Source organism: Manis javanica, chromosome 14, assembly GCF_040802235.1.
Source record: "Manis javanica isolate MJ-LG chromosome 14, MJ_LKY, whole genome shotgun sequence".
Taxonomy (NCBI): Eukaryota; Metazoa; Chordata; class Mammalia; order Pholidota; family Manidae; genus Manis; species Manis javanica.
Window position 1 is genome coordinate 83,306,748 of NC_133169.1, and position 13,239 is coordinate 83,319,986.

A 13,239-nucleotide genomic window follows, 5' to 3' on the forward strand; every position below is an offset into this window, starting at 1 on the left:
ACTGGAGAGGGCTGAGGAGCTGGACAAGGGGCCTTCCCCACGCCATCCCTGCCTGTGGCCTGGGCACTCCTCCGTGGTCCCTGAATGCCTTTGCTCCATGTCTGGGTCTGTGAAACTGCTTGGAGCCCTCACAAATGCACCACAATCCCCTCACAGTCACCCTTTATTGGTAGATTTCTTTGTTTAATGGAAGCAGCTGGTTCCCCTAAGCTCAGGGCTTCTCAGGGGGCTGAGGGCCTGGGCTAGTGGAGAACACAGACCGTGCTGGGGGACTGTGAAGTGTGAGTGTTTCCAGGGCTGCTGCTGGCCGCCCCCCCGCCCCTCCCACCTCCACATCTGCGCTGGGGCTGCCCTGCTCCCATCCTGGAAAGAGATGGGAGGACTTATAGGAAAGACCATAGCCTGGCCTTGTGGGACTTCAGATTCAGACATTCCATGGCCCCCAGGTGGGACAGCCCACAGAGGGCATTTGCTGCAGGCCTACTATGTGCCGGGCCTAGGGCCCTGGTGCTTCACAGATACAGTGTCTGAATTCTTAACCCAGATTAATGTGCAGCACATTCCCCATTGACAGAGAGAATAAATGGACTTTCCAAAGTCACCCAGCATCTGGGCAGAGCTGGGCTGTGAGCTCATATCTCCTTGACTCCAAGGCCCGTGTGCTATTACAGGCTTGCTCCTGCCCCCAGCCTTCCCTGATGCTTGGCAGGGGGTCCTTGTCCTCAGATCCCAGCCCCCCACCCTACACAGTGCCTGGTATTCTATTAGACTGCGCTCCTCTGGGTAAAGGCATGGCCTCCCCTGACAAGCATGTCAACCCACTGGAGAGCCACATAGTGCCCTGTAGCCATTTTTCCCTTTTATGTAGGTTTACTGAGATATAATTGATACACAGTAAACTGCAAGTACTTAAAGCATACAAGTTGGTAGGTTTGACATATGCTTATGCCTGTGAAACCATCTCCACAATCAAAATAGTGGCCATATCCATCAACCCAGAGTCTCTGCCCCTTATAATTCCTCCTCTGACCCTCTACCCCTCCCTCCCGTCTTCCAGGCAAACAGGTCTGCTTTCTGTCAGTATACTTTACTTTGTGTTTTTAAGAGGTTTATATACATAAAATTATATAGTATATGCTCTTTCCTGTCTGGCTTCTTTTAATTATTTTGAGCATATGTTACATAATCATTTTCAAATTCATTCGTGTTGCACGTATCAGTATTTCATTCCTTTCACTGCTGAGTAGTATCCCATTGTATGGACAGACCACAGTTTGTTTATCCATTCACCTGTAGCTAGACATTGGTTCCAGTTTTTGCTGACTGCAAATAAAGACCATCAGCTGTTTTGGCGCCACCCTGCATGGGAGGGATTCTGAACCCTCCCTCCCCGCCCCCGCCACCCCCGCGCACATGCGCACACTCCACACACACACTGAGAGGAGAAGCTGAAGCCCAGAGCAGAGAAGGGACTTGCTAAGGTCACAGGAGCAGGGACAGGGTGTGATGTACCGTGAGAGGAAGAGGAAGACAAGCCGGGAAAGACAGAGTGAGTGAGTGAGTGTGTGTGTGTGTGTGTGAGAGAGAGAGAGAGAGAGAGAGAACACACGTGTGCCCTGAAATAGTCTAACCATGGCCCTGGGAAGCAGGGAGGTAGGATGAGGATACTGGGAATTTGGGGAGGGGCCAGTTCCCAGGTACGGGGAGTGGAGAACAGACAGACATTCGGGGCCTCCCAAAGCTCTGAGAGGCCACAGGCACCAGTGCCTTCTGGCAGAAGCCTCAGGGGGCAGGGCGGGGTGGGAGGGAGGGAGAGGCGCCTGGCAGGCTGTTCTGTTACCGACTGGAATGTCTGTGATCCCCTGCGCCTCATCCAAGGCCATGGAGCCCTAGCAGCAGTCAAGGGGACCCCGCCCCCCGCCAGAACCCAGCTGGGCACCAGGTCAGGGGCTCAGTTCCAAGGACTTTCCTCCTCCTCGTTTCTGATGGGCCAGCTCCCTCCTCTCCTGGTCAGGGCTGATGTAGTCCTCAGCGGCCTCCATAGCTGGGTTGGAGGCCAGGGCTTCTCAGGCTTGGGCTTCCCAGGGTGGAGTGCGCAGCAGGCCCTCGGGGAGGTGCTGGTTGACCAGTGGGCCTGACTGCAGCTCTCATCCTGAGGGTTAACCTCAGTCACAACCCACGTGTCCTAACCTTCCGTCAACACTCGACAGGTATGTATTACTTCTAACCTCGGCACATCCTATTCAGGATAGAAAAGGAAAAGGAGGGCTTTGATTGATCTGCAGAAGCAATTCCGTTTGATTAAGCAGCATCTGCAATTTCTGGGAGCAGATGCGGAGCTCCAAGGGGTGCCCCAAGTGGCAGACTGAGGACGGCATCCCAAGGTCCCTTTCAGGTCAGCTGACCTAAAACCATTGCAGTGGCCCATTCCCATGGGAATTACACCCAGGGCTTGGAGGGGTAGTCCTCCCTCCGAATATTCTGTCCCTGGGTTGAATATCTGTCTCCTCATACCCAGATTTTAGATCTTGGAGATAAGACCAGTGCACCTTGGAAGTCTGATCATAGCTTCAGTTATAATAATTAACAAACTATGTTAATTATTCTGCAATGTTCTGAAAGTGGAAGGAATCATTAATGGGGAAGTGGGTGTTCTTTCTGGTTGGGGGCCTGGGTGAAATGCTGGAGTTTAACTTGAGAGCTTGTGGTCCCAGCCGCCCCCGGTTCTCGCTGGACCAGGCTGTGAGCTCAGTGACTGCAGGGATGGCATCTGTCTTGCTTGCCTGGCACAGTGACTGGAACACAGTAAGGGCTTAATAAATAATTATCGAGTGAATGAACACTTCCCTAGAAGGGTGGCCCCAGTGGGGAACACAGGGCTCTCTCCAGGGCAGAAGAGAATCCCTCAAACACTGTGACTTCAGTGGATGAGGAAGTAGAGAGGTTGCCACAGTGACTTTGTACCTGGTTTCAGAGGACTTGAGTCTGAAAAACCCAGCTCTTTTTATACTTCAATATTTGCTCAGATAGACATCTGTTTAGTTGCACAACTGCTCTTTATTTAAATTTCCCTAGGGAGAAAGTGGCTTCAGCTGGGGAGACTTGGATAAAGCAAGATGCTTGGTGAAACCTGACACATCTCGGATCCCCAAACACTGTTACAGTCCAGAGCGTGGCATGAGGCTGCATGATGTAGTGGGAAGGTCTGGGGTTTGGAAGCTAGACAACACTGGACTCAAATGCTGCACTCTACTGTCCAGCTCTACCGTGTGACTTTGGGTGGGTCCCTTAACCTCTTTGATCTCAGTTTCCTAATCTGTGAAATGGGGAGCATTCGGAACCCTTGTAGGATGACTTTGAGGATTATATGAGATAGTATTAATAGCACTTACCCCAGTGCCGGGCACATGGTAAGGGACTGTGTACGGGGAGGTCATGGTTGAAAGAAACTCAATTGCTCTTCTCAGAGTCAGGCCTACAAGGGTAAGAGTAAAAGCCAAGCATGTAGACAATAAGGATGGCATCACTAACCACTGGAGGGGTTAGTGGAAGGGAGTGAGTGGATACCACCAGTGGCAGCTGATCTCTTCGGGGGGCCACTGTTTGGGGGGTGCTGAAATCTCTCGTGTGGGGAGCATTTTGCAGGGTAAAGAGCACATCACACATGATTTCAGATGAACCTCTTTGCCTTCCTGTTAGACAGAAGGCTCAGTAATTATTCCCACTTCAGAGATAAGGACACTGAGTTACAGAGAGGGGAAGGGCACTGGGACTTCAGTCAAGGAGTCTGAACCTTGTTCTATCAACTTCCAGCCTCAGGCACTGGGCCTTGGCCTTGGGGGTCTGTAGTGTCTTCGGCCCTCCTTCCAAGCAGTCCCTGGTGAAGGCTCTGGTGAGCCCTCTCATTGTCTCGCCTGGCTCCACCCTGTGTCGTCCCTGTCACCTGCTCCATTTGGAGACAAGATTTTATGGGCAGGGCTGGGTGCTGTGTTAGGTCTGCTGGGCCTCATTCCCACTGTGAGTGGTTGTATGACATGGTGACCCTGCTGAACCTCATGGGCTCTTGGAGATGAGAGCTGCTGGGGGCCCCTCCCTGGATGGGAAGGCTCCCAGCTGACAGACAGTGCCCACCAGAGTCATGGAGATACCAGAGGGCTAACACTGCTGACCGGGGATTTCAGTGGTTGAATGCTTCTGGTGGCCAGGAGTATCCTCCCATGAGGGTCACCCTACCAGGAAGCTTCCTCCTGGCAAGCAAGTTAGAAAAGCTGTCAGGTCCCTCACCCTGAGAACTTCAGAGTTTTGGGGACCTGTGACATACATCTTCCCGGGCCTACTGTGTGATGGCAGCAGAGGAAGGGGTGGTGAAAGCAGGGGCTTTGGATGGAGATGTGCTTGGCATACATCCTGGCACTTGCCCTTCGTAGCTGTGTGACCTCTCTGAACTTCTGTTTTCTCATCTGAAATTTGGTATAATAATAATAATAATGTCTACCTCATGGCGATATTGGGAAGATTCTATGAGGAAATATTTATAAAACACACGGGGACTGGCACATAGTAAATATTCTCTGTAAATGTTAGCTTTCATCATCTCATCTCCATTCATTCATTCGACGTGGTTGCATCTGTTCACACAGGCATCAGCATAAGGTCCCTGGCAGGTCTGATTGGTGAGCACAGGGACCAGCTGATCACGTACCTGAATGGTCCCTCTAAGCCACAGTCCCCCCATCCCCACTGACTCCAGTGTCCACACAATGAACATTGTCAGGGGCTGGACACTGTTTTTCTGGGCACTGCTCCCCGCTGCCTGTCACTCAGCCAAGCCCTCACCCTCGCCAGACGTGTCTCTCTTAGGATGTCTGATGTGCTTACTGGAGGCTAGGGCTGAAAGATCAAGCTGCAACAATCCCTGCATTATTATTTATAGCCAAATGGTTACCCAATTTTATCTGTTTTTGTGTGGAGACACATTGCACATAAAAATTGTAAAAAGCTTCTCTGAACATTCTGTGCATTTGATTTCCATGATTGGAGCCCTAGGGGTATTTTTCAAAGAATATTTTATGTAAAAGAGACAAGTGATAACTGTTTATACTCAGCTGGTAACCATAGAGATGAAACTACCCAGATCAAAGTATGAAGGTAATTAAGTCCCTGAAAATTACAGTTGTTGAACTTATGAACAAAGACACATGACTTCACTCACGGGCTGTGCAGCCAAGGAAAAGCCTCTGCAAGGAGCAGGAGGATTAGCAAGGGCTCCTCCGCAAAGCCATGCTCCCTCCCCCTGTCCAGAGGAGCCTTAGGTTTGGCCCAAGGAGTCAGGCCCTGCAGCCCTCAAAGTCAAATACCTCGGCTCCTCCTCTCACCTCACCATCTGGAGGTCTCCTTCGAGGCCCATCAGCCCAGAACTCACGGCTGTGAGGAATCTGGTGAGCTGACATGCTTAGGTGTGGAGTTAAGGGGTGAGTGGGTGCCAGCCCCTTCTTACCCATAATCCCCATGCACCATCCTCCACATTCTCTAAGGACTGGGAGAATTTTCTCTTCCGTTATCAACTGCTAAGCAAGCAGAGCTTCCTGCCCCGATTTTACCTGGCCTGACCCACCTGAGTGTCTTGCCCGAATCTGTTGCACTATCACCGTGAAAGAATGCCCACCCCAGCAGTTCCCGTGTTCCCGCTCTCTGCCCTGTGCCCTGCTCCTCCCCCTGCCCAGTGGAAGCTCTGAAAAGACGTGCCCACGTGGCAGCCTCCGGGAGACAGGGTGACAGTCTGCCCCCATCAGTGCAGTGCAGTGTAGTGGTTGGGGGTGCACTTGGCAGTGGGATGACATCCAGCTCTGCCACTTAACAGCTGTGTGAGTTTCTGAGAATTACTTAGCATCTCTATGACTCAGTCCTCTTTTGAGGGAAGAGCTGATAGTAGGTCTGTTGTGAGGGAATAATGCTTTTAAAAGCTCTGAGCACAGTTGCTAGCACACTGGTGCTGGTCTATTATTAACCCCAGTTTTCGAATGGGGAAACTGGAGCATGCCAAGAGCAAGTGACTTGCCCAAGGTCACACATAACCTTGTAAGACTGTTTTGGGGATTAAATGAGCTAATGTGTTTAAAGCTCAGAGAGTACTGCCAGATGCATGTATAGTGGTTGGGATTCAATGCTGGAAATAGAAACCAAGTTACTGACTTTGGGCAAGAGGAGATTTGATGCAGGGAATGAGGTCCTATGACATTGCTGAGAGGGCTGAAGGAGCAGGTCATTAATAGGCCTCTGGACGGATTCCCAGGACAATTCAGAACTAACCCTCCAGGGTAGGGCTACTTGCTACCGTCCTCCTCTGACCGTGGACTTAAGAGCTCAGGACTTGTTCTTAGGGCTGGGATCCAGACAACCAGGAAGCCAGAATCAGGAAACCACTGATGCCCAGGAGGAGGGAAGACAAGTCCAAGTGAGAAGAAGAGAAAAGGGGCAAGTTCAGTGCTACAAGTGTGGACTGGAGAGTGGCACAGGGCACACCAGGGCCGGGTGGGCAGGGAAGGCGGGAAGAGGAGGCGGCTGCAGGGCTGGCCCTTCTCAGTAGGGGACCACCTTCCTCTCTCCTTCCTGCCAGGGCCTGTGGCCTCCACGAGGGTGGGCTCCACCCTTTCCACCTTTCTGGAGTTCTACCTTCTGGTTTGGCATTTTCCCAGCGGCTCTCTCGTCAGCACTGTTCCAGTTTCCTTGAGTTATTAATGAAAGAGCTGCTCCTTTAACATGCAAATCAGATAGCCTTTCTCTCCATTTGTTTCTCAGCTTCCTCCCGTGGTGCCCAAAGCTTGGTGGTCTTGTGACTATAGAGACGACAACTATCACTGCAGGCCAGGAGGCACTGGGCACCCCTGACCAGCTATCAGCCTAAGGCAACCCGACGAGCCCAGCGCCTGTGTTAGCCCGGCTCTGCAGGGGGGGTGTTAGAGGCTAGCGAGCAGCAGGGGCAGGAGGCCTGACTGGAGAGCAAGACACCCTTCTCAGCGGTGCTCCTGCAACGGAGCTGGACGGTCCAGGGCAAATGCGCCGAGGGATCAGAAGAGGTTCAGATGTGACCACAGGGGCTGTCAGTGACCTAGGCAAGAGCCGTCTGAGGGGCAGCGTTGAAGTGGAGGGGGCAGTGGTTGTAGGCAACTCTCAGAGGTGCCCAGCTGTGGGGGGAGGAGAGAGGGTGCAGGGCTGGGAGGAGGTGAAGAGCGGGGGAGGGGGAGGGTCGAGTCTTTGGTTTCCTGATGAGCGAGCCTGGCCTGAGCCTGTCTAGGGGAAGGAGGCAGGGAGGCTGGAGGGCTGGGAGAGCCGTACAAGAGAGGAGCCGATGGAGAGCCCTCCCGAGCCCAGGGGTGGTACTGGCCTCCGGCTACAGAGTTCGGGGGGCATGAGGAGGCCATGGGCACTGGGCAGTGCCCTCCCAGGGGGCAGGCATGAAGGCGGCACCTGTCGATGAGTTTCTGTCCTCAGTCCCAGCACTTCCCTCAGCACTTGTCACACACTACTTGTTTCATGTGCTTAGGTTTTTATTGTTTGCGTCCCCATTTGGCTATAACCTCCAAGAGGACAAGGGCTTTTGCTGTTGTGTTCACTGCTGTATCCCCTGCCTCGGAGAGTGACCTGCACATATATTGAATATTGAATAATTGTTGAATGAAAAACTGGAAGTTTTCTCTATGAAGCTGGGAGAGTTCTGCAGCTCGCAGGAAGGGGGGTGTGGGTGGTTTGAGAGTGGATAGTTGGAAGAGCAGCTGGGGTGCTGGTGTAGGAGGGAGGACCACGGGCACCTCACTAGGAGGCCACGGGGTTCACCAGAGGGGTTTGGTGGCAGGGTCCAGGTCAGGAGTGGCTCCAGAGTCAGGGGTCCCCCATGAAGGTGAAGGATACAGCAGGCTAGAGAGCCGGGGGCATGTGGTCAGCACGTGGGCTCTCTAAGTGGAGATCTGGAAGATGGTGCGAGTCAGGGGGATGACGGGCAGGGTATGGTCGTGGGTGAGGATGGCTGGAGTGTCCTGTGGGTGAAGGAGATCAAGGACCTGATGGCATTCACAGGGACTGGGGCCAGCCTGAGTGTCCCAGGGGGAGGCCAGGGGGCTGCAAATGGAGGGCTGTGAAAGAGGTGGCAGATGACCTCTGCAAGGAGAGGAGGGCTGGACTCAGAAGCCTCTGCTGGGCAGGATCCTCAGGGGCTGCAGGTGTCTGAGCTGAAGCAGCTGTGCAGTGAAGACAGCCTGGAGCCACCTGCCCAAACAGCAAGAAGGCGTGGTCTCTGTGCAAGAGGGCCATGGGGAGGTGGTGCCCTCGGGACAGCTGGCTCCAGGTGAGGTCCGGGGCGAGAGGGAGAAGATCTGGTGGAGTTGCTGTCATAGTGCTAATGTAGCTCTTAGATCCAGGGTCCCAGAGGCCCCTGGGCTTGGGAAAGGCCCCTATTACATAGGGATGGTCAGAAGGGCTCACACCTGACATCATGCTTACTTCTCATTTGGGATGCACTGTGTGATAATTTGGCTGTGCAAAGCCCTGCCAGGCTGACTGGCTGGGATTCCCAGGCCTGATGACCCTTAGGGATACCCCCTTTCCACCCGATTCTGGTTGGGGAGCCTCTGAAGGTTTGCTCTGCCAGACCACCTGTTGCTCCCCTTTCTTCCACCGTGCACAGGCAGGGTGCTAATGTGCTGCGCTGGCGTCTGCGTACCCTTGCCCTTTATTAGTCATTAGGGTCCAGAACAGCCGGAGGGAGGATGGGATGCTGGGGAAACTGAGGCTGAACTGCTGGCATTAGTGGTACCTTCACCACTCCAGCTCTGTTCCCCCTCACCAGTCCCCATTCCTGAGCACACCCCCGCCCAGTAAGTCACTTGTCACTCCTTCCTTCCAGCATTTATTCTCTTCTTGATTTTATCCAGCAGAAGATCCTTGGTGCCACCTCTGCACAAGGAGCTGGAGGTCAGAGGGCACAGCCTTGGTTCCTGGCCTCTGGCGCTCACAGGCTTGCCGGGATGGGGCTGCCTCTCAGGGAAACTTGTGGAACTTCTGAAACTGGGTAAGTCAGAACATGGCAATGACTTGGGAAGAGGTGTCTGTTCCTGTCTGTCCCTGCCATAACATATCTAAGAAAAAAATTCCATTTGTATTTCTACATACTGCTTTCTCCTTGGCCAAGCCCCTCGGGGCTCAACATATCACTCAGTGCTGGGGCTGCGGCAGAGTTGTCAGCGATGCCTCTGCTGGCCTCGTGACAGCTTTGCATGCTGGGAACGGTGTCTTTGGGTGTGGTTTTTGATTGACTAAAAGTAGTTTAAGGTAATAAGGTAGATGAGGCACGTCCAGGGCTTTATGCTCTGGAGTCGAGTTGGTGACAGCCAAGACGTTCCAAACGGAACAGCTTGGGGAGCAGATGAATCCTGTGGCCCTCCTTCTCCATGTCGGCAGGGTCCCCATCCTTGCCTTCTCTGCTGCCCACCACCCAAGCCCTAAGGATGTCAGCTTGTTGACTTGAGGATATTCAGCTCAGGAGCAGCGGTGCGGGGGTCCTCTGAGCAGCTACCCCCTGGGAGCCAGCTGGATGCCCCCAGATGGAGTGGCCAGGTTGGGAGGGACACCTCTTCTCTCCTCCTTCACAGACGGGGGCCTGCACTGAGTTGTGCCCCTATACTGTTACCCCAACTAACTATGTTCCTACCGCTGTGTAACCCCTGCCTTTATGCAGCTTGTTCCCCCTGCCTGGAATACCTTCCCCAGCACAGGTATTTTTTCACTATTGTATCCTCCACACCAAGCACATAGTGGACACTCAAGTGTTGGTTTGGCTGACTGAGTGATGGATGAACGACCAAGCTACCCCTTCCCTGGCTTCACAGAGTTGGTCACATAGGTCAAAAACCAACCCCAGAGGAGGACAGCAGAGAGCCAAGGGCCGACCACTGCCGGAGGGGGTGAGCTGGGCAAGCTCTGACTGCTCGCTGGTGATCACCACTACCCACGGGGTGGCTGAGTCACTTCACAGTTTTGGGCGCCAGTGTCTAGTAATCATGGCCTCTGGCTGCCTCCTGTTCTCCCAGGCTCCGGTGGGGGCTGTGTTTATGCACACGTGACGGGTCATCGCGGCAGCGTGCCAGCTCCTCCCACGGGCACCACCCGCTAAGTTCCGAGCAGCCTGGCTTTTCCTCAGTTCTCCCCCTTCCTGGACGTGCCTGGGAACCTTCCAGGCAAATGTCCTTCTGTCCTTGAGCTGGTCATGTGTACTTGAAGTGTGCATCTTTACCTTGTCTATACTCCTAGGGAAAGGGTGGAACCCAGGATCATTCAGTCTTTGAAGAAACCGCCATTCCTGCACGAGCTTTTAGCTTTCTCGCCATTCCCTCGGGCAGGCTTGCATCCTGTGGCTGCCTTGTTTGGGCCCTTGCCACCTCCTGCTGGACTGCAGGGGCCGTGGGCTGCTCAGGTGCACTTGCCCTGGCCTCTGCCCTCTGCAGTCTGCTCATCTCCACACAGTTGCCAGGGCGCAGGCCCACTGGGCCAAAGGAAGCTTCATTACTGAATTTCTGGGGGCACCAGGTTTGCAGGCTTTGACCTGTGCTCGAATCCAACAGTGTACTCACTTGCTCAGTGACCCTGGGTGCTTATGTAATGTTTGGGGGCCTTGGGGTTTCTTCTTTTTGTACAGCTGGGTTAACACCGTCAACCCCACAGGGTCATTAAGAGGAGTGACTTCAATGTCGGTCACCTTGCCTTGTGCCCGCTGCCTGGTAGGAGAGCAGAGGATCTGTGTTCCTCTCCGGCACAGGACAGGCATCAATCCATGAACTTCCTGATTCTTAACTTGTAAAGAATGTATACAAAACCAGGGCCCACAGCCAATAAACCAAGCTTCTGGCAGCAAGAATCAGCTCTGATGGACAAAATAGGATTATTTACGGCGTGCTCCTTATATTCCGGGGCGTGCTGCTCAGTGGACTGGGAAGACCCAACGAGGCTCAACATTTCTGCCTAGCTGTGCACACCAGTGTGCCTTCTCTAAACCACCACGAAGGAAGGTCCAGGCATTCCATGTCCAAATGTTCATGAATCTGGATGAGTGGGTTTTGATTCAATGAGATTTGTACTGTGGGTGGGTGGACTTCTGCAGACTTGGTGGTGGAATGAGCTTCCAGGTTCTTTGCCCACATCCCAGTCACAGGGAGGGGTTTGTGCACAGTGGTTTGGCCTCGCACCTCTGCGCCCTGAAACTCCTGCTTTATGGGGTTTGGGATTCTAGATAGCTGCGAAACAGATTTTTCGTTTGTTTTTCCCTTATCTCAGGAGATTGCTCATTCTCACCTGGACTGTGCAGCCGTGAAACCCTCCTTGCATGTAGTTTCCTAAAGAGAGCCATTCCACCCAGACGGATATGTCTTCCCATCTGTCATTTGGTTGGTTACATGGAATCAAGCCCCACTGTCTGTCCATTCAGCCCTGCAGGAAGGAGGCCACTGCTGTAGGCAGTGAAATGGCTGGAGAAAGTAAATTAGGAGTCTGTGGGAATGTTTGTGGGCAGGAAGGGTCCCTTGGTCAGATCTCCACTGACCAAGTCAAATAGGCTGAGGGAAACCCAGAGAGACCCCCGGCTCCCAGCCCGGGCCCAGATCCTGACAGGGGACTAATGGCCAAGAAGTCTCCTTTTTTGCCTGTTTTGGGTATAGATTTAGTTGGTTAGCTTTGCACCCCAAGACTCCTGAGACCATGCCAGAGTCCTCTTAGGAATTCCAGATGCCAGCTCCCTAATCCTCCACCTGTACCCTCTAGTCCTGCAGCTGCTTTGGGAGTTTCTTTCTGAAGATGCTTTTTGGAGGTTGAAGGTGAGTGACTTCAGGCAGATGATTAGCTTAATTAAGCTTAATGCCTCATGCACTTTACCTCTCAGGTTTTGAGGAGTGTCCCATGCCTCACTTTCAGCCTGCGGGCTGAGTGGAAATACTGACGAGCCAGGCCCTCCACCCTGCAGGCCCAGCCCTGTCTCCGGGCCCAGCACTTGGGACGACCCCTCCCTGGAGCTGGTGTGTGTGGGAGGTGTTTCTGGGGGCCATGCCAGCTGAGAGCCCCAGGGAGGCTCATCACTTGAAGCTGGCAGGCTTGGGTGGTGACAGCCAGTGTTTTGCACACCTTCCTTAGGACCTAAGGACGGGGCTTCAGCCTCAGGGACAGAACAGAACTCCCAGGACTTGCTGAAAGGAAAAGGTGGTTTCTTTAGAAATAAGACGCTGATGGTTCTCTGGGTTCCTGGAAGAGGCCCTTACAGCCCCAGCTGTGCTCTGTGACAGTGGCCTAGCACACCGGTCAGGTCACCTCAGCTGTGAAGTGGGAGAGGGAAGTGGAACGTGATAAGGTCTCTAATGTCTCCTGGGACTGGTTCCTTGAGGTCTCTTGTCACAGACTCAGGTCTGATGGGCAGCTCCCCTGATCCCTTCCCGGGCCCCACCTCAAAGGACAGGCAAATGAAATGGAAATGAGTGCAGGAGAGCAGAGAATGGAAAATGAGCAAATGATATAAGTGGCCATGATTTACTGAGTCCTTGCGAGATGCTAAGCTCTTTGGCATGCATCATTTCAGTTAAGCCTCACTGTAACCCTGTGTGGCGGGTTCCACTGTCACGCCTGTTACATAGATGAGGAAACAGAGGTTCAGAGAGTGAAAGAAACTTGCCTGGGTCCCACAGCTAGGAAGGGACAGGGCTGAGAGTCAGTCCCAGCCTGTGTGACCCTGGATTCTGTCTTTCTTATCCCAGGGGATGAGGCATAAGTGCATATTCAACTATATCAAGGAAGATTAAAAACAAAAGCAGAACAGCCTTGTACTTCACTCAGCTCTGGGCTAGCTTGGGCCGGACTCTCAGGCTCATCTGACTCCTCAGGCCTCACGGATACCCCGTCAGACAGGTGTACGGGCCCCCATTCCAGCCATGAGAAGCAAAGTGCAGGTACTTCCAGCCCCTTGGAGAAGCAGCCATTCCCTGAGGTGCGGGAGGCCAGGGGTCTCATAGCTAATGTCCTCACAGTGGGTGTTTCTTTGGCAGTGTTTCCTCCAGTTCACTATAAACAGCCTGTCCCAGGGGGTCCAGGTCCAACCTTGAAGTCAATAGTTGAGGCAACTGATATTCAGATCCTGCGGTGATTAAAGAGTATCTCTGAGAGCTGAAGGGACCTTGGCTGAAAGGGATCTTAATGTGGCATCACCCCAGT

General features: G+C 53.3%; 1 pseudogene; it reads left to right on the top strand.

The window, feature by feature from the left end:
- The first annotated feature begins 1,436 nt into the window (after positions 1-1,436).
- Positions 1,437-13,239, top strand: part of LOC140846157 (coiled-coil domain-containing protein 152 pseudogene) — a 53,292-nt pseudogene continuing 41,489 nt past the window's right edge.